Source organism: Oncorhynchus tshawytscha, linkage group LG02, assembly GCF_018296145.1.
Source record: "Oncorhynchus tshawytscha isolate Ot180627B linkage group LG02, Otsh_v2.0, whole genome shotgun sequence".
NCBI classification, from domain to species: domain Eukaryota; kingdom Metazoa; phylum Chordata; class Actinopteri; order Salmoniformes; family Salmonidae; genus Oncorhynchus; species Oncorhynchus tshawytscha.
In genome coordinates, this window is record NC_056430.1 from 46,196,695 (window position 1) to 46,215,563 (window position 18,869).

At 43.4% G+C, this 18,869-nt stretch overlaps 1 protein-coding gene and 1 long non-coding RNA gene across 12 annotated transcripts in view; both read right to left on the reverse strand.

The window, feature by feature from the left end:
* The window catches only part of LOC112244872 (nuclear pore complex protein DDB_G0274915), a 710,200-nt gene that overhangs the window by 631,341 nt on the left and 59,990 nt on the right, over positions 1 to 18,869 (reverse strand). The gene's annotated exons all lie outside the window — the stretch shown is intronic.
* On the reverse strand, positions 10,586 to 16,935 carry LOC121839689. Its single transcript, XR_006079186.1, has 3 exons — positions 16,914 to 16,935; positions 14,894 to 15,181; positions 10,586 to 10,861 (listed from the first exon to the last, which is right to left on the reverse strand). It is a non-coding gene; the product is annotated as an uncharacterized LOC121839689 (long non-coding RNA).

An 18,869-nucleotide genomic window follows, 5' to 3' on the forward strand; every position in this document is an offset into this window, starting at 1 on the left:
AATCGAGAATCTGTGGAAAGAACTGAAAACTGCTGTTCACAAATGCTCTCCATCCAACCTCACTGAGCTCGAGCTGTTTTGCAAGGAGGAATGGGAAAAAATTCAGTCTCTCGATGTGCAAAACTGATAGAGACATACCCCAAGCGACTTACAGCTGTAATCGCAGCAAAAGGTGGCGCTACAAAGTATTAACTTAAGGGGGCTGAATAATTTTGCACGCCCAATTTTTCAGTTTTTGATTTGTTAAAAAAGTTTGAAATATCTAATAAATGTCGTTCCACTTCATGATTGTGTCCCACTTGTTGTTGATTCTTCACAAAAAATACAGTTTTATATCTTTATGTTTGAAGCCTGAAATGTGGCAAAAGGTCGCAAAGTTCAAGGGGGCGAATACTTTCGCAAGGCACTGTATTTAGGCAGCCATATTCTTTGAGTTTGTCGTGGGTGATTGTCCTTAGTGTCCTTGTTCCTGTTTTGTTAGTTTACACAAGTATAGGCTGTTTCGGTTTTCGTTTCGTTTCGTTCGTTACGTTTATTGTTTGTAGTGTTTGTATTTAGATTCGTGTTACGTTTGTTCATTAAACATGGATCGCAATCTACATACTGCATTTTGGTCCGACTCTCCTTCACACCTAGAAAACCGTTACATACTCATAGATATTGTACCACTTGATATACGTTTGAAAAATAAAAACAAATAAGTCACTGTTGTCTATTAGATGATATCAGTGCATCTAAAATTATGTAGTTTAGGTTAACACGATAACTTTAATTGATTGATGGTAAAATGATTTAGTAAAAATAGTTAGACAAAAAAAGGTAAATTATTCCAGTTTTAAACACTCACAATGACCTTGGTAATGACGTTGGGATTCAATATATTGGAAGTTGTCTGGAAATAACAAAATTGGTCTTGAGCAGTAAAATGTGCCATTCTAAATAAGAAATAAACAAGAGAGACAGGAACACTTTGCGCAAGTTGGTAAAGTATCATGTTATCAAGCAGTAGTCATTCTGATCTGAACAAAATATAATGATAGAGAAAAATCAATCAAGAAAATGATCAATGGAATAAGACACTTATTACAGCCATAATTTTCAGAAATATATAAAGAGTTCCTGAAGTAGTAACAAGTCACTTTGATCCCAGCTGGAAATACTTGACCTGCCCAAAAGACGAGCTCTGTTCCTGTGAGTGTCTGCGTACCGGATGAGCCTGGCAGATTAAATTACCCCTCTTTATAGAAGTAACAGTGAGACACATGGAGAGATGGAGGAGTCTGACAGCTCAGTTGAACTGAGTCTCTCTTTCTCTGATGACTCCAGAACACACTTTCCTCTGAGGAAGTTCTGTGAGAACAGTATGATAGAGCGGTTAGCATTTTGTATTTTGTGGTTTTGAGAAATTTACTGACTGCCTAATCGCTCCTTGTTATTTCAGACAATCTCAGTTAACCCAGAACTAAAGTATTTCGAAATTGGTCAGATTCTTGATTACGTTCTGTGTCTATATGTGTAAGAGAAGAGAACAAAACGAGGATCAGAACCGGAACAAAGAGCTCCACCCTTTGTCTTTGCAATTTACCTGCAAGTCTATGGGCCAAATGTCCCCTCCCCTTTTTCTACTTACCCAGAGTCAGATCAACTCATGGATACCATTTTTATGTCTCTGCGTGCATATTGAAGCAATTTGCTAACTAGCATTAGCACAATTGCTTACTAGCGTTAGCACAAGCAACACCTTCAACTTCCTTCAAAATCCACGCCTAGACAGAAAAATGTTTCCATGAGTTCATCTGACTCTGGCTAAGTAGAAAAAGGGATTAATTACCAAAATCTTGAACTATCCATTTAAGGATCTGGAGCCCATTACCTCATGTAGCGACAGTATGGGAAATTAAGGAGATAATATATTCCTTGATGGTTTCATGTAATAGCTTATGACAACAAACAGTATGAGAACATATCCCAAGAGGAACATGGTAATGATGGCACAACAGTACATTGTTGACAAACATTAAAATAGTCTTACCCTGCATTGTGACTGTAGAAGGTTCACTGTATATGGATCTAAACTGCTAACCTTTAGCACTGTACTGCCATTGTAGTACAGTACTGTACTGCCAAAGTATTTTTGACCTCAGCTCCTGTGAGTGTATGTCTACAGAGCGAAGCTAGAGTAAATTCATTCTTCCCACTATGTAGAAGAAACACTGATCTACAGAGACAGATGGAGGAGTCTGATAGCTCAGTTGAACTGAGTCTCTCATTCTGATGACTGAAGGACACACTGTCAGACTAGGCTGAGGAAAGTCTGTAAGATCAGAGGAAAATTATATTTCACACTAAAATCAATGTGTTAAATCTCCAATATTGTCTTAGTATTGTGTTCTCTTCGTTAATATCATTGTACCCACAATCAGAGAACACAGAGAGACAGTGAATGACCTTTCCATATTAAACCTTCTTCGGGATAGAGGGCAGTATTTTCATGTCCGGATGAAAAGCGTGCCCAAAGTAAACTGCCTGTTACTCAGGCCCAGAAGCTGGGATATGCATATGCATGCTAGTATTGGATAGAAAACACTCTAAAGTTTCTACAACTGTTAGAATAATGTATGTGACTATAACAGAACTGATTTAGCAGGCGAATCCCCGAGCACAATCCATCCAGGGAAAAATGTTTTGGAGGTCATTGTGTTTTCCAATGCTTTTCTAAGGGAAACCTGATTTATTAATCAAATCAAATTGATTTATATAGCCCTTCTTACATCAGCTGATCATTGAGAGTATCGCTACCGCTCCTGCTGTCTCTAGAGAGTTGAAAACAGCAGGTCTGGGACAGGTAGCACGTCCGGTGAACAGGTCAGGGTTCCATAGCCGCAGGCAGAACAGTTGAAACTGGTGCAGCAGCACGGCCAGGTGGACTGGGGACAGCAAGGAGTCATCATGCCAGGTTGTCCTGAGGTATGGTCCTAGGGCTCAGGTCCTCAGAGAGAGAGACAGAAAGAAAGAAAGAAAGAAAGAGAGAATTAGAGAGAGCATGCTTAAATTCACACAGAAAACCGGATAAGACAGGAGAAATACTCCAGATATAACAGACTGACCCTAGCCCCCCGACACATAAACTACTGCAGCATAAATACTAGGGCCCAGATTGCAGTTCCTATGGCTTCCACTAGATGTCAACAGTCTTTAGAAATTGTTCGATGTTTTTCTTTTGAGAAATGAAGAAGTAGTCCTATTCTTTCTATGTGTCACTCAGAAGGTCTCTAGTCTTTTGGTGCGCGTGAACAAGAGCGCCCTCCGTGTTGTTTTTCTTCTATATTGGAAACTGTTTATCTCGTCTTAAATGTGATCGATTATTTACATTTTAGGGTACCTGAGGTTAGATTAGAAATGTTGTTTGAAATGTTTGGACCAAGTTTACATGTAACTTATTAGATACTTTGTAGTCATGTTGGGCGAGTTGGAACCGGTATATTTCTGAATCAAACGCACCAAATAAATTGAGAGCAAAACGACCACTCATTGTGTCACTGAGACATTTGGGATTGCAAAAATATGAAGATCTTCAAAGGTAAGGCATTTATTATATCGTTATTTCTGACTTTTGTGTCGCACCTGCCTGGTTGAAAAATGATTTTCATGTTTTTGTATGCGGGGTGCTGTCCTCAGATAATCGCATGGTGTGCTTTCGCCGTAAAGCCTTTTTGAAATATGACAGTGGCTGGATTAACAAGAAGTTAAGCTTTATTTTGATGTATTACACTTATATTTTTGTGAATGTTGAATATTTATATTTCTGGAATTTGAATTTGGCGCTCTGAAATTTCACCGGATGTTGTCAAATCTAACCTGCTTACGGGATTGGAGTGTTAAAGGATCCCTAAGAGGTTTTAAGTTAACTAGACTTTTACTAAACAGACGACAGTGACTGACTAAAATATTGTTAGCACATTTATTTTAATGGGGAAACTAAAATTGTTAAATTGGAAAACTACTGAAAACTAAAGTGTGTGGACATCTTACTATGTCACCGTTAACAATGTTATCTGGCTAACCTTGAGCTTGGAGAAATGGACGGTTCATTCCACATTGACTGTGCTGAATGCTTCACATGCAAAAAAAACCCCGTCTGTGTGCAGAAACAGCTACCCAGAGGTAAGTGTTCTAACCACACATCTCCCTCTCAATGTATTTTATTTATTTATTTTTAAGATTTTGAAACATACATTCCAGACCGAAGAGAAGCTGCTCCAAACACCCAAAACCCTCCAGTTGTCCCCTGAGCCCCCCTCCCTCATCTGCCCAGTCACCACCTCAGGAGGCTGAAGAAATTCGGCTTGTCACCAAAAGCACTCACAAACTTCTACACATGTACAATCGAGAGCATCCAATTGGGCTGTATCACCGCCTGGTACGGCATCTGCTCCGCCCACAACCGTAAGGCTCTCCAGAGGGTAGTGAGGTCTGTACAACACATCACCGGGGGCAAACTATCTGCCCTCCAGGACACCTACACCACCCGATGTCACAGGAAGGCCAAAAAGATCATCAAGGACAACAACCACCCAAGCCACTGCCTGTTCACCCAGCTATCATCCAGAAGGCGAGGTCAGTACAGGTGCATCAAAGCAGGGACCGATAGACTGAAAAACAGCTTCTATCTCAAGGCCATCAGACTGTTAAACAGCCACCACTAACATTGAGTGGTTGCTGCCAACATACTGACTCAACTCCAGCCACTTTAATAATGGAAATTGATGGAAACCTTTCCAAGGCAAACCTTCATATCATAACCGCTAACTTCTACACACAGCCTACATAGTTGTCACCATATTAACGTCATTGTCAACATAGCTACTAAAACGAATGTGTTAGTAAAACATACAGTACAGCGTACAGTCAGCAGCAAGCAGGTTAGCAGTTACACCGGCGGGCCTCGGTGGGATTAAATTAATAAAACCAAAAGCGTACCTTGAAATGGAAGAGTTCCCGTGTTGGATAGCCATAGTCAGCGAGCTAATTTAGCATCCCTCTGTTTTAACCGGGTGTTTGAGTAGGCTAAACTATGTAGCCACATTTGCTAGCTAAGTAAGTGAAAGAGAAAAAAACATACTCAAAATATATCTCTCTCTCTCGTTCAAAACTGTTCAACTATTGGCTTTCACTCTCTTTGTCTCAACTACTAACCACCCTTTTATACACTGCAGTGCTATCTAGCTGTTTCTTATACTTTCAGTACTAGATTGATTCTCTGATCCTTTGATTGGGTGGACAACAAGTCAATTCATGCTGCAAGAGGTCTGATAGGTTGGAGGACGCCCTCCGGAAGTTGTAATAATTACTGTGTAAGTCTACGGAGGCGGGTGAGTACCACAAGCCTCCTAGGTTTTTGATTGAAGTCAGTGTACCCATAGGAGGATGGAAACTAGCTGTCCACCAGCTACATAATGGTGCTACCCTGCAGCATGCTGTTGAGGCTACTGTAGACCATTGAAAAACAGTGTGTTGTAATCAATTATTTGGTGATGTGAACATATTTACTATAGTTCTATCGAAAAATGATAACATTTTTAACTTCTTATGGTATAGGGGACGCTTGCGTTCCACCTGGCCAAAAGCCAGGGAAAATGCAACGCGGCAAATTCAAATAAAATTATATAAAAATCTAACTTTCATTAAATCACACATGTAAGATACTAAATTAAAGCTACACTCGTTGTGAATCCAGCCAACGTGTCAGAAAAAGGCTTTTCGGCGAAAGCATAAGAAGCTATTATCTGATGATAGCACAACAGTAAACAAAGAGGGTAGCATATTTCAACCCTGCAGGCGCTACACAAAATGCAGAAATAAAATATAAAACATGCCTTACCTTTGACAAGCTTCTTTTGTTGGCACTCCAATATGTCCCATAAACATCACAATTGGTCCTTTTGTTCGATTAATTCCATTCATATATATCTAAAATGTCCATTTATTTGGCGCGTTTGATCCAGAAAAAAAAACAGCTTCCAAATTGCACAACGTCACTACAAAATATTTCAAAAGTTGCCTGAAAACGTTGCCAAAAAATTTCAAACTAGTTTTGTAATACAACTTTAGATAATTTTAAATGTTAATAATCGATCAAATTGAAGACGGGTCTATCTGTGTTCAATACAGGAAGACAACAAACCAAGCTACTTTTCAAGTCTTGCGCAACTCTCAACAGTGTTACGCAGTTCCGAGATGGCCAAATTTCTTCATTGCACAAAGGAATAACCTCAACCAAATTCCAAAGACCGGTGACATCCACTGGAAGCGGTAGGAACTTAGGAAAGAAGTTCCTAAGAAATGTTGTTTCCCAATGAGAATTCACTGAACAGACAGAGACCTATTTTCACCACACAGTACCGTTTTGGGTTTCGTTCGTTCCACGTTTATTGTTTTTGTATTCAGTTGTGTTCATGTTGAGTATTTCTTATTAAAAGAACCATGGACACTTACCACGCCGCATATTGGTTTCCAACCATTGTTTACAGACAGATTATTTCACTGTATCGGAATTCAATTGGATCAAAAGTTTACATACACTAAGTTGACTGTGCCTTTAAACAGCTTGGAAAATTCCAGAAAATGATGTAATGGCTTCAGAAGCTTCTGATAGGCTAATCGACATAATTTGATGCAAAAAACGTAAAACTATTTATTTTTTAAATGTAAAAATACGTTTTTGTGTGTGTGTGTTTGTGTTTGTGTGTGTGTGTATGTTTGTAGGTATGCACAGGGATTTAGCACACTGTCAACGAAAAGTCTTCATTTCTCTGGTCCACCCTCCTGCTTCTCTTTGGAACAGCTGAAAAGACAGATGTACGGTGTACATTTTAGTGTCATTCACATACACCTTTGGCTTAAACAACATGTACACAAATCACATTGATTTACTATTTTACTTAGTCTTGCTATAGCCCAAATCCTCATACATTACAATCTATACATTACTATTTCCTATTGGCTTATAGGAAGTTATTGACAGGTAAACTGACCGTTTGGGCATTGATGGGAGATGACATAGTGTATAAGTACTCCACAAGTAGCCAGTAGGACCAACACAGTGAGGATGTGACGCCACAGGAAATCAAGTGGCTCTGATGGAGAGAGAGGAGAGGGATATCTTTATGATATATGTACTGTAGAATGCAGTAAAATGCTTCTTCACTGATTTAGGGATATACACTCAGTATACAAAACATTAGGAACAGTTTAATTAAATATTGAGTTGCACCTCCCCCATCAGAACAGTCCCAATTTGTCGAGGCATAGACTCTAAAAGGTGTCGAAAGTGTTCCACAGGGATGCTGGACCATGTTGACTCCAATTTCCACAGTTGTGTCAAGTCAACCAAGGGCTAAATCTGTTCTTAGTTCTGCATTTTTTGAATGGGGTATGCATATTTAAGTTGGTGAGGAAAGTACTTTTAAGAGCTACCAGGCATCCTCTTCTGATGGGATGAGGTCAATATCCTTCCAGGATACCCAGGCCAGGTTGATTGGAAAGGTTTGGTTGCTGAAGTGTTTTAGGGAGCGTTTGACAGTGATGAGGGGTGGTCGTTTGACAGCGGACCCATTACGGACCCAGGCAATGAAGCAGTGATCGTTGAGATCCTGGTTGAAGACAGCAGAGGTGTATTTAGAAGGCAAGTTGGTCAGGATGATATCTAAGCGGGTGCCCATGGTTACGGATTTAGGGTTGTACCTGGTAGGTTCCTTGACAAATTGTGTGAGATGAAGGGCATCTAGCTTAGATTGTAGGACGGCTGGAGTGTTAAGCATATCCCAGTTTAGATCACCTAACTGTACGAACTCTGAAGATAGATCAATTCACATATGGTGTCCATGGCACAGCTGGGGGCTGAGGGGGGACTATAACAAGCGGCAACAGTGAAATCCTTGTTTCTGGAAAGGTGGATTTTTAGAAGTAGAAGCTCAAAATGTTTGGGCACAGACCTGGATTGTATGACCGAACTCTGCAGGCTGTCTCTGCAGTATGTTGCAACTCCGCCCCCTTTGGCAGTTCTATCTTGTCTGAAAATGTTGAAGTTGGGGATGGTAATTTCAGGATATTTGGTGGCCTTCCTAAGCCAGGATTCAGACACAGCTAGGATATCAGGGTTGGAGGAGTGTTGTGAAGCAGTGAATAAAACAAACTGACGGAGGAGGCTTCTGATGTTAACATGCATATAACCAAGGCTTTTACTCTTATAGAAGTCAACAAATGAGAGCGCCTGGGGAATAGGAGTGGTGCTGGGGGCTGCAGGGCCTGGGTTAACCTCTACATCACCAGAGGAACAGAGGAGTTGGATAAGGGTATGGCTAAAGGCTATAAGAACTGGTTGTCTAGTGCATTCGGGAACAGAGAGAAAAAGGAGCAGATTTCTGCATATTGGACAGGTCTGGGGGCTCTACAGTGAAATAAGTCAATAATCACTAACCAAAATAGAAATAGATAAGGAATATTGACATTAGGGAGAGATGTGTAGCCGAGTGATCATAGGGACCAATGAGTAGCAATAGGTGAGTCAGGGAGCCGATTCAGTAGTCGCTACTACACTAGTCGAGCTGGAGACACGGCGATTCAGACGGCTAGCGGGCCGGGGATAGCAGATGGGCCGTCGGAGTCATCGCAACAGAAGGGCCTGTTGAAACCACCTCGGACGATTACGTCGGCAGACCAGTCGTGATGGATCGGAGGGCTCTGTGTCAGTAGTAAAGGGTCTAGGTCATTTGGTAAAAGAGCTTTTGTAGCCCAATAATTAGCTAGTGGACCTCTTCAGCTAGCCGGGAGATGGGCCTAGCTTGAGGCTAGCTCAAGGCTAACTGGTGCTTTCTACGGGACAGAGACGTTAGCCAGGGGTAGCCACTCAGATTGCAGCTAGCTAGGTTCAGAGGGCAGAGACTCCTTTTTTCATCACTCTATTTGAATATAATGTATACTGTATGTCACAAGTGACAATGACTCTTACTCACCGAGAGCCTGCCATTCTCTTTATATTACGTATCAGCATGTCTTATTTGATATCATGCGTATTTATGAGTGCCATTTAATCATGTGTGCTGTTTGATTACAATGATTGCCTTTCACTTAATTCCTTACATTCTCACTTGTGAAATTAAATTGCATCGTATGGACTATTTTGCATGCTTGTATGGTGTGTTGTGATTACACAGATTTGCATGGACTAAAGTGACATTGAGACAGCTGTTACCAATTCTCTAACATCTCCTCCCTCCCCAAACAGATTTCTAACATGACCCAGAACTAGACTTATAAGGAAGTGGACCAGGGACCTCTTGACCGACTCGCTGCTCCTCTGTGCTGGTCCCCTGCTGTGGGAAAGACACAAATCGCAACGCACTCTACAGCACTACTAAAGGAAAGTGCTTGTTTCGAACGTTTGAGTGTGACCCCAATTGTTGGCCAGTACATGCTCCAATTGTATGTTTTGTGTCCCCACGACTACAGACACGGGGGACACGCCCGACTAATCTGAGAGGCTACACCCAACTCTTCCACGCAGCCAGGCCGGTGAGGAGCGAGGGACAGAAGGCGTCCTGCCATTGACCACCGAACCAGCCATCGGCTAGCAATCCCTGCTCGAGAGGAAGATCTGAACCCTGTTCGGTTTAGAGCCGAATGAACAAACCCTGCTCGGAAAGACCCAAATGAATATTGGCCACAGATCGGAAATCAACCGCTGTGTTAGTTTGGCTTGTTGCTTCTAGTTAGCCTATAGCCCTAAATCCCAGCCAATTTATACATTTCTAATAGGTATATTACTGTATTACTGTGTAAAGCTGAGTTACTAAAGAACCTTTGATTGTGCTTTGGCCTGTCTCTGTGGTTGTTTGCCGTGGGATCTGAGAACTCTACTTTTGACACATACATTTCAAATATTATATGGATTTACTGTCTTCACAATAGCTATTTTGAAATGACATTGGATGAGATTGTGATTTAAACATAATAATTCAAGACAATCTGAATAATAGTTTCTTACCAAGAATAGTAACAGAGACAGAACCACTGTGCGTCGATGTATAGTGAGTTTCTACTGTGTAAAAACATCTCAGTTTGATCTCAGCAGATGAACTTTGACCTGCCCACGAGAGCAGCTCAGTCCCCGTTAGTGAACTCGTACAGGGTGAGGGTTTAGGATCTCTCCCCTCTGTGTAGAAGTAACACTGAGACACAGAGACAGATGGAGGAGTCTGACAGCTCAGCTGAACTGAGTCTCTCTCTCTGATGACTGTAGAATTGACTGTTAGCCTGGGAGGAGGTGGATCTGTGAGATCAGGAGAATAGTGTCTCTTTGAAAGTTACAATTAAAAAACATTACAGGTAATCCATACATACTAACAGTATGGAAAATACATAAATCAAATGTTCAACTATGTCAGCATTTATGTTTGTACAAAGTCATTATGTGCAATGAAGACATTTAGGAAATAAGACAGAATATCTCATTTTCAGAACGAGCATAATTAATACAGTATAACAGTGAAGTGTATAATTGTATAAACTACCTACTTACCCTGAACAGTGACTGAGACAGGGTCACTAAAAGGAGATGTGTGAGATCTCCTTACAGCATAGTAACACGTCACTTTGACCACATCTGGAAACGTTTGATCTGCCCTCTTGAGCAGCTCTGTTCCTGTGAGTGTCTGAGTACAGGATGAGTCTGGAGGATTCTCTCCCCCCTCTATGTTGAAGTAACAGTGAGACACAGGGAGAGATGGAGGAGTCTCACAACTCAGCTGAACTGATTCTGTCTCTCTGATGACTGTAGAACTCACTGTCAGCTGGGGAATGTCTGTGAGAATAGGGGAATTTAGCATTTAGCATTTTGTGGTTTTGAGAAATTTACTGATAGTGTCACGCCCTGGTCAAAGTATTTTGTGTTTATCTTTATGTATTTGGTCAGGCCAGGGTGTGGCATGGGGTTTTTGTAATTGTGGTGTGTTTGTCTTGGGGTTTTGGTGGTGGTATTGGGATTGTAGCTTAGTGGGTTGTCTAGCAAGGTCTATGGCTGTCTGGAGTGGTTCTCAATCAGAGGCAGGTGCTTATCGTTGTCTCTGATTGGGAACCATATTTAGGCAGCCATATTCTTTGAGTTTGTCGTGGGTGATTGTCCTTAGTGTCTTACTTGTACTCTCTGTTAGTTTGCACTAGATAGGCTGTTTTCGGTTTTCATTACGTTTATTGTTTAGTCGTGTTTAGTGTTTAGTCGTGTTTAGTGTTTAGTCGTGTTTACGTTTTGTTTAATAAATATGGATCGCAATCGACACGCTGCAGTTTGGTCCGACTCTCCTTCATCACCACTAGAAAACCGTTACAGAATCACCCACCACCAACGGACCAAGCAGCGTGTTAACAGGCAGGAACCACAGGAGAGGCAACAGAGGCAGCAGCAGCAGGAGCAGCAGCAGCTGCAGTGGGAGAGGCTGCACCACCTGGAGAAATGGACATGGGAGGAAGAACTGGACGGTAAAGGACCCTGGGCTCAGCCTGGAGAATATCGCCGCCCCAAGGAAGAACTGGAGGCGGCGAAAGCTGAGAGGCGCAGATATGAGGAGGCAGCACGGCGTAGCGGATGGAAGCCTGAGAATCAGCCCCAAAATTTCTTGGGGGGCTCAGGGAGAGTGTGGCAGAGTCAGGAGTCAGACCTGAGCCAACTCTCCCTGTTTATCGTGAGGAGCCAAGGAGGAGACCAGAACCAGAGACTGTGAAGGAGTTAATGGGGAAATTGGAGGAGAGAGAAATGAGGGAGTTGCTGTGTTGGTGCTTTTTGCATGGAATTCGCCCGACGGAACGTGTTGGGGATTTGATGGCACCTGGGTTAGCGCTCCATACTCGTCCTGAGGTGCGTGTTAGTCGGCTGGTGAAGTTGGTGCCAGCCTCACGCACCAGGCCTCCTGTGCACATCCCTAGCCTTGCACATCCTGTGCCAACACTGCTCTCAAGATCTCCAGTACGCCTTCACGGTCTAGCCCATCCTGTGCCACCTCCACACTCCAGTCCTCCGGTAGCAGCTCCCCGCTCCAGGCTTCCTGTGCGTGTCCTCGATCCAGTACCACCAGTTCCAGCACCATGCACCAGGCCTTCAGTGTGCCTCGCCTGTTCAGCGCAGCCAGCGCTTTTCTCCTCTCCTGCGCTGCTGGAGTCTCCCGCCTGTTTAGCGCAGCCAGAGCCTTTCTCCTCTACAGCGCTGCCGGATCCTCCCGCCTGTTCAGCGCAGCCAGAGCCTTCCTCCTCTACAGCGCTGCCGGAGCCTCCCGCCTGTTTAGCGCAGCCAGAGCCTTTCTCCTCTCCTACGCTGCCGGAGTCTCCCGCCTGTTCAGCGCAGCCAGAGCTGCCAGTCTACATGAAGCAGCCAGTCTGCATGGAGCAGCCAGAGCTGTCAGTCTGCATGGAGCAGCCAGAGCTGCCAGTCTGCATGGAGCAGCCAGAGCTGCCAGTCTGCATGAAGCAGCCAGAGCTGCCAGTCTGCATGGAGCTGCCAGTCTGCATGGAGCTGCCAGTCTGCAAGGAGCAGCCAGAGCTGTCAGTCTACATGAAGCAGCCAGTCTACATGGAGCAGCCAGAGCTGCCAGTCTGCATGAAGCAGCCAGTCTACATGGAGCAGCCAGAGCTGCCAGTCTGCATGAAGCAGCCAGAGCTGTCAGTCTGCATGGAACAGTCAGAGCTGTCAGTCTGCATGGAGCAGCCAGAGCTGTCAGTCTACATGAAGCAGCCCGAGCTGCCAGTCTGCATGAAGCAGTCAGTCTACATGGAGCAGCCAGAGCTGTCAGTCCGCATGGAGCAGCCAGAGCTGTCAGTCCGCATGGAGCAGCCAGAGCTGTCAGTCTACATGAAGCAGCCCGAGCTGCCAGTCTGCATGAAGCAGCCAGTCTACATGGAGCAGCCAGAGATGTCAGTCTGCATGAAGCAGCCAGAGCTGTCAGTCTGCATAGAGCAGCCAGTCTGCATGGAGCTGCCAGTCTGCATGGAGCTGCCAGTCTGCATGGAGCTGCCAGTCTGCATGGAGCTGCCAGTCTGCATGGAGCTGTCAGTCTGCACGGAGCTGTCAGTCTATAAGGAGCTGCCAGTCTGCAAGGAGCTGCCAGTCAGCACGGAGCCGCCAGAGCGGTCAGTCTGTAAGAAGCCGCCAGAGCTGTCAGCCTATATGGAGCAGCTAGTGCCGCCAGTCTGCCCAGCGTCGCCAGTCTGCCCAGCGCCGTCAGTCTGCCCAGCATCGCCAGTCTGCCCAGCATCGCCAGTCTGCCCAGCGTCGTCAGTCTGCCCAGCGTCGCCAGTCTGCCCAGCACCGCCAGTCTGCCCAGCACCGCCAGTATGCCCAGCGCCGCCAGTCTGCCCAGCGCCGCCAGTCTGCCCAGCGTCGCCAGTCTGCCCAGCGCCGCCAGTCTGCCCAGCGCCGCCAGTCTGCCCAGCGCCGCCAGATCTGCCAGTCAGCCAGACTCTTCCAGATCTGCCAGTCAGCCAGACTCTTCCAGATCTGCCAGTCAGCCAGACTCTTCCAGATCTGCCAGTCAACCAGACTCTTCCAGATCTGCCAGTCAACCAGACTCTTCCAGATCTGCCAGTCAACCAGACTCTTCCAGATCTGCCAGTCAACCAGACTCTTCCAGATCTGCCAGTCAACCAGACTCTTCCAGATCTGCCAGTCAACCAGACTCTTCCAGATCTGCCAGTCAGCCAGGATCTGCCAGTCAGCCAGGATCTGCCAGTCAGCCAGGATCTGCTGAAACCACCAGCCAGCCAGGAGCTGGTAGATCTATCTACCTGCCTGAGCTTCCTCTCACTCCTGAGCTTCCTCTCACTCCTGAGCTTCCTCTCACTCCTGAGCTTCCTCTCACTCCTGAGCTTCCTCTCACTCCTGAGCTTTCTCTCACTCCCGAGCTTCCCCTCAGTCCCGAGCTGCCTCGGTCCCGAGCTGTCCTTCAGTCCCGATCTGCTCCTCAGTCCAGTGGGGTTCTGGGTGGGGACTACTAGGCCATGGTCGGCGGCGAGGGTGGACTATCCAGGGACGAAGGGAGAGGGGACTAAGACATTAAAGGAGTGGGGTCCACGTCCCGCGCCGGAGCCGCCACCATGGACAGACGCCCACCCGGACCCTCCCTATTGTTTTGAGGTGCGTTCGGGAGTCCGCACCTTAGGGGGGTTCTGTCACGCCCTGGTCAAAGTATTTTGTGTTTATCTTTATGTATTTGGTCAGGCCAGGGTGTGGCATGGGGTTTTTGTAATTGTGGTGTGTTTGTCTTGGGGTTTTGGTGGTGGTATTGGGATTGTAGCTTAGTGGGTTGTCTAGCAAGGTCTATGGCTGTCTGGAGTGGTTCTCAATCAGAGGCAGGTGCTTATCGTTGTCTCTGATTGGGAACCATATTTAGGCAGCCATATTCTTTGAGTTTGTCGTGGGTGATTGTCCTTAGTGTCTTACTTGTACTCTCTGTTAGTTTGCACTAGATAGGCTGTTTTCGGTTTTCATTACGTTTATTGTTTAGTCGTGTTTAGTGTTTAGTCGTGTTTAGTGTTTAGTCGTGTTTACGTTTTGTTTAATAAATATGGATCGCAATCGACACGCTGCAGTTTGGTCCGACTCTCCTTCATCACCACTAGAAAACCGTTACAGATAGCCTAATCCCTCCTTGTTATTTCAGACTTAAGGATCTTGAGTCAATTACTTTATGCAGCGACAGTATGGGAAATTAAGGAGACATAATATATTGCCTGATTGCTTCATGTAACAGTTTATGACAACACACAGTATGATAACATATCCCAAGAGGAACATGGTTATGATGGCACAACAGTACATTGTTTACAACCATTCAAATAGGCTTCTTACCCCGAATTGTGACTGTTGAAGACTCACTGTATATGGATCTAAACTGTGAACCTGTAGCACTGTACTGACATTGCATTTTGACCTCAGCTGGTGAACTCTGACCTGTCCACATCACCAGTAGTGTTCCTGTGAGTGTCTGTTGACAGGGTGATGGAAGGGTGAATTCCACTTGCCCAGCCATTTTGAAGTAACACTCAGAGACAGATGGAGGAGTCTGACAGTTCAGCTGAACTGAGTCTTTCTCTTTGATGACTGCAGGAATCACTGTCAGACTGGGCTGAGGAAGATCTGTGAGATCAGAGAGATGATGGAGTGTCTTTTTAAATTGAATTATAAATTCATTTTCAATGTTTAACTACTCATACAGATAATGTACAACTTAATATTATATGAGTTTGAAAGAGAAAACAATTCAGACACTGTTGTCTATTTAAGCAATAAACAATGAGAACCCGTGCCAGGAACAGTCCTTAGGAGGGAGTTATCACACAATAATCCTCGGCTTCGATGGACATTTTGCTTTTGTAAAACTGTTGCCAACATTTAAACTAAAGATTAAGGACCTGTCTTTCATTCAAGACGTATTATTGTTCTAAGTAAATGTGTTTTATTTACATCCTTCCACCAGGACATATGCTCATTTTGGAACGTTGCTAAATGGGCACAGCCAAACAACGGAAGTGATGGATTTCTTTCTGACCAGAACTGTCCCAGAGCTTGGGGAGGTGTGTCTGCGCTTGTGCTGCAGCGGCAGGTGCACAAGACAAAACTTTACCAGCATCACACATATCGGTGAATCACTGTGACATATGAAATACAAGTGTAATATCAATCTGTAATAACTATGTAAAGAAGTAACGAACTTAATTTATTATGTGATGTACAGTCATATCTAGGTCCTGATTGGTCAACAAGCTTCTTTGATGCATCAAACAGTGTTATTTCACGTGTATCTTTATTGAAATGCAAAGACCAAAATGACGTTCCATACTTTCCAGTGAACGACACACTGATGTCACGTACAGATGCGTGTGACTCTTGGCTGCAGTAAGAAAGCCACTCCATCTGCGCCCGTTCAACATAGCCTAGATTTACGTTTTTATTTATTTATTTATTACTTCTAAACAAAACAACCTTTTGGGGGGCTCTCCTACGCTGACAATGATGTGTTGATTCTTGCTTGAACAGTCACTAAAATTACATTCTGTTGTGATCTTTGTAAAATAACTATTTTAGCTAGAATGCTAAACACTCACTGACATGGCCATAGGCTGCAGCAAAAGATAGCCAAAGAGACATTTTACTGGTTGAAGTTTAAGTTATTGTTAAGTATAATGCAGTTGATGACACTAACATTACATTAGCAGGACATTCATACAAGCCTTAAACTCCAATTTTAAGTGTGAAAGTGTGAAATGCACTCATATGCAACATGTAAATAGAGGCTTTTTTTGTTGGCATTCCGTTCTGTCACCATAGTGGATTGAGCAGTCAAATGGAATGGTGAATAGACCATTTTTTTGCGTTTGACTCCAATCCTTCCCACAGTTGTGTCAAGTTGGCAGGATGTCCTTAGGGTGGTGGACCATTCTTGATACACACAGGAAACTGTTGAGCTATTGCAGTTCTGGCACCTACTACCATACCCGGTCAAAGGCACTTAAATATTGTGTCTTGCCCTTTTCCCCTCTGAATGGCACACATACACAATCCATGTCTTTAACCTGTCTCCTCCCCTTGATCTATTTACTGATTTAAGTGGCTTTAACAAGTGACATCAATAAGGGATCATATCTTTCACCTGGATTTTCCTGGTCAGTCTTTGTCATGTTAATGTTTAGTATAGCCAGTGTATACAGCATCTCATGGAAGGATGAAATCGTAGGGATGAATTCATCAAAAAAACATTTTAATTGAAAATATGTCAATCATTATTTTAATATTTTGGTAACCCGTTGTTTAGTCTGGTAGCCCAAAAAGTTACATATTGCAACTTAAAATTCATAATAATGATTCTGACCTTTGGCTTTGAGGTGCTGGAAGGCATCTAGACAAAACAAAATGGGTCATTATCATGGTCTTTTAGCCATTATGAAAAATAAGAAAACATGAGATGGGATCACTTTACACAAGCTGGCGAAGCAGAACAGTCTGTAATGCATTCACAGCCATGTTATCAAGCAGTGGTCATTCTTATCTGTACAAAATGTAAAATAATGACAGAGAAATTAAAAATCAATAGGGTGATCAATGTTGAAATATTAAGAGTTCCTAAAGTAAAAGACTAAAAGAGGGGAAAGAAGAATGGAATATCCTGTCGCACAAACAGATGATGGAACAGAAAAATAACTCACCGAAAAGGAGGATGAGCAAAAACAGACAACCAGCCATATCAGGGATGAACAATGTCATTTTTTAGACAGCTACATACATACTGTTAGTCTGACATCACAGAAGATGGTGGCAGTGACTGGGACAAAGATGACATGTTTCAATAGAAAAGCAGATGTGGAGCTTGTTCACAGGAAAACCACAGATGTCTCATATGGCAACTGTGGGCTAATGTCATGTTGCAGAGGACAAGGAGGCTGAACATTCAGAATCATTTATCGGTAATTATTTTTAGGTTCTCAAACTATTAGTCTTTAACAGATTTTATTTTGTATCATAATTGCAGGCAATTAGATTTTTAAAACCAACTAACTTGTCTGTCTGAGAAAAATATTTATCTTCAAACCGTGTGCTTTGCTGGAAGTGCATAACGTGTGTAGCCTAATTATACGGCTATTTGGTTAGATTCCGGTTGATACATTTGCTAATTTCATTGTTAGAATCTAGCAAACCACCTGAAGAGGCACGGAGAACTCATCTTCATCCACCTACGATGGTGATGGTTAAACTCTCTGAACCACCCATACCGGATCCGGGATAATTGTCATCAGCAACGCTGAATAGCATAGTGCCACAGTCAAATAATATTACTAGAAAATATTCATATTCATGAAATCACAAGTGCAATATTGCAAAACACAGCTTAGCCTTTTGTTAATCCGCCTGTCGTCTCAGATTTTGAAATTATGCTTTACAGCGAAAGCAATACAACCGTTTGTGTAAGTTTATCGATCGCTCGACAAAACAATAAGTACACTTAGCATCAGGTAACTTGGTCACGAAAATCAGAAAAGCAATCAAATTAATTGTTTACCTTTGATGATCTTCGGATGTTTTCACTCAAGAGACTCCCAGTTAGACAACAAATGTTCCTTTTGTTCCACAGAGATATTTTCTATATCCAAATACCTCCGTTAGTTTGGTGCGTTATGCCCAGGAATCCACCGGAAAGAGCGGTCAGGTCAACGCAGACAAAAATTCCATGTCAGATGTTTTTTATAATCAATCCTCAGGGTGTTTTTCAAATATCTATTCCATAATATATCAACCGGGACAGTTGGCTTTTCACTAGGACCGGGAGTAACAATGGCCGCCTTTCTCTTTTGCACACAATTCACTCTGAGAGCCCCCACCTATCCACTTACGCAATGTGGTCGTTCAGGCTCATTCTTCAAAATAAAAGCCCGAAACTATGTCTGAAGACTGTTGACACCTTTAGGAAGTGATAGGAAAAGGAATATGGTTGATATCCCTTTAAATGGAGCAATGGGAGGCTATGGAACATGGAGTTTTCAAAATAGAAGCCACTTCCTGGTTAGATTTTTCTCAGGGTTTCGCCTGCAATATCAGTTCTGTTATACTCACAGACAATATTTTGATAGTTTTGGAAACTTTAGAGTGTTTTCTATCCTAATCGGTCAATTATATGCATATTCTAGTATCTGGTCCTGAGAATTAGGCCGTTTACTTTTGGAAAAATAACGTTCCCAACATAAAATAGTGCCCCCTAGCTTCAAGAGGTTAACCTCTCTGGTACATGTGGGATGCTAGCGTCCCACCTCGACAACAGCCAGTGGAAATTGCA